Consider the following 2,921-nt stretch of genomic DNA (forward strand, 5'->3'; position numbering starts at 1 on the left):
GCCTGCCTGCCTGGCTCGCTGTCCGTGCCGTCTCCGGGCCAGCAATATGCAGGCTGCGCCGCCCCCGCCCGGCCTCGCCCTCGCTCCCGGGCGCGGGACAGGCCGAGAGACGCCCGGAAACGGGGGACGTCTCCAAAGCCCCGTCGCCCAGCAAAGGGCGCAGCGAAGCCGCTTGGAGCTGAGCAAGGGAAAGCCCGGAGGGCGCCAGAAGTGCGATGATGCCATCGAGGAAGCCCAAAGCCCAATCGCCGTGCCTGGTGGGAGAGCCGCGGAGCAAGCCCGGGACTCTCGTCTCTTCCTGCCTTGGGGGCTGCGGGTGTTAAGAGGAGCCTGAGAAAGAGTTGCAAGGGACGCCCGAGCTGGCGCTCTGCTTGTGGGGTCTTAAGGGAGAAAATGTCCCACTCTGGGATCCCCCCTCCCCACGGGAGGTTCAGACAGGAAAACTCTTCCTGGCCTTTTTGAGAGCGCAGCCAAAAGAGCATTCGATGAATGAGAGTTGCCACCTGTGGGTAAAAGGGAGCCCCCTCCTGGGCAGAGGTGGGCAGATTCTGAGCATCAAATGCTGCAAGCCCCGTTGGGTATCTCCTGCTCCACCCTTCATCCCTCTTCTTTTCAGAGATTCCCCCAATGTCTGGGGGAACTGATGGCACAACACATCTTCTAGGTACAAATACGGGAATTCCAAACGATGCATGATACACACAAGTTTATTCCTTGGCACTTTTAGGAACGTGAAAATCAGAAGTAGGTTACTTTGGCTTCGGGCCAGAAGCATGACCCCCCCCACCCCCCCACCCCCAATACCCTAACATAGGGCTGACAGAGAAAAGCCAGGAAACACCGTCTTTCTATCAGGTTTCTGCTTAAGTGTGACTATTGCAGCTCACAGGTCCAGGACACTTGTGCAAATTGCAGGGGACCAAGGCAGCTTCAGGCAGCTTCCTGACTGTCATGTTTCTTCTCCCTTTGGGCTACACACTGAGGGCCAAGCTACAAGTGACGAATGACACTTGCCTGGCAATTGGAGTGCAAGTGAATGGCAAGTGAACAGGGAGGAATACACATGAGTCTGTTCACTTGCCAGGCAAGTGTCATTTGTCACTTGTAGCTTGGCCCTGAGTGACAGACTGTCCACATGCCTGGGGGAGGAAACCTATGCAAAAATCTCAACATAACTGCTAGCAAAAAAAAAAAACTTATAGTGCAATGCTAAGCAAAGTTGTTCCAGTCTAAGCCCATTCATTGCAAGTTCTTTATGACAGAGACCTGTCACTCTTTGGTACTTTACTCCATCAATCGACCTGGGCACTGCCACCGCAGCAGATGAATGCCCTTACCCGAACCAGCCCTCTTGTGACATGGATGGAAGTCTTCTGTTTCACCGTGTCCGGAGGGACAACTCAGTAGGGCAGGAAATGGTACTTTCTCTGCAGCAGGAGCACAGACGAGGGAGGGCCAGTTGTTGAAGCAGATTTACCCAGATTCACAGCAATGGGTCTGCCCCATTTCCATTGGCTGGCAGCGGCCCTAGCAGAATTCTGGCTAAGTCCTGCATCCCTGTTGACCTAGAGATGCCCAGGGATGCCTGCAGACAAAGCAGACGCTCGGCCTCCAGGCACCTCTGGGGTGACGTCACAGGAGAGGAGGGGCTGAGGAGAGCAAAATAAACGAATGGTGCAGGCCTAGCCCAGCGGCGTGATTTTTAAATCGTAGCGTGTGAGTTTATTAATACAGACTTAATGCCACTGGAACAGTCATCAAAGCTGAAAGGTTTCATACAAAAAAGGAAGTTAAGAACGTCCAGATCAGAAATGTGTATTAGGACCATTTAAAACTCAGCCGCCCTCACCTCCAGGGTCGAGTGAGTGGTGGCAGTAAGAGGCAGGCCGCCTGTGCCTGCGGGGGCAGGGCTGCTGGCCAGTTCTCCTCCACAGCGCAAGGGCGGGAAGGGGCAGCCTCTCTCGGCCCCCCGGAAACCCACTCCTCACCTGGTGAAGGAGAAGCGGCTGGCCCCAGTCCACTCCGAGTCACACAGAAGGAGCAGCAGCTCTGGAGGGCGGAGGCAGCCTGCCTCCAGGCACCCCAGCCGGCGGGGCTTTTCACAGCCAAGGCAGGGCCAGCCCAAGGTCTGGACAGACAGGCAGAAACCAGCGAGTGACAGATTTTGTTGTTTTATATACAGAATACACATGAAGAGAGAAAGTATAAGCTGACAGCAGCCCTTTTCTATTAATGGGAAAGTGTGCTGTCTGACTACTTGAAGAGTGTAAGTGGGACAATAATACTGCTGACTGGGATGAGAAAGTGTTCTTCCGGTTAAGTCATGTCAACTATGTGTGCCTTCGGTACAACAGTTCCTAACCGAGATCCCTCAGGAGATTCATGGGTCTCTTTCCTCAGGAGAGCTAGCGTCTTGCCACTATCTTATGTGCACTTAAGAAACCGAACTGAGTGTTCAAAAGTTCCTTGTCTGAAAAGTCTACTTTGACGTTTGAGAACTTCCTGACCGAGATTCCTAGAGGGGCCCCCTCGCCCGCCAGCATGGTGAGGCCCTTGACCTTCCCAGCCTCCTACTGACCACCATGCTTGCAGATGAGCTCAGGGGCTGAACTTGCTGGTTCCCATTCAGTTCCTGGTCTGGTCCAGTAAGCAATTGCTCTGGTTTTAATTTCTGGTCTGGTCTGGTCTGAGGGCTGCCTTGTGTCTGTGCCTATCTGTCCTCCCTGTGATGTGAGTGTGCGAGGGAGCCATCCCTGCAGAAGGACTGGCCAACCAAGGGCTTCTAAATCCCCATGGTCTGTGCAAGGAATCTGCAATGATTGTGGCCACACCATCTCCCAGGAGGGGAACTAATGGACCATTATTAGCAGTGGGAAGTGGCCCTCTTTTTCGTGTTTCCCCAAGCATTGCTCTGATGACCT

The sequence above is a fragment of the Eublepharis macularius genome, chromosome 17, assembly GCF_028583425.1.
Source record: "Eublepharis macularius isolate TG4126 chromosome 17, MPM_Emac_v1.0, whole genome shotgun sequence".
Lineage (NCBI taxonomy): Eukaryota > Metazoa > Chordata > Lepidosauria > Squamata > Eublepharidae > Eublepharis > Eublepharis macularius.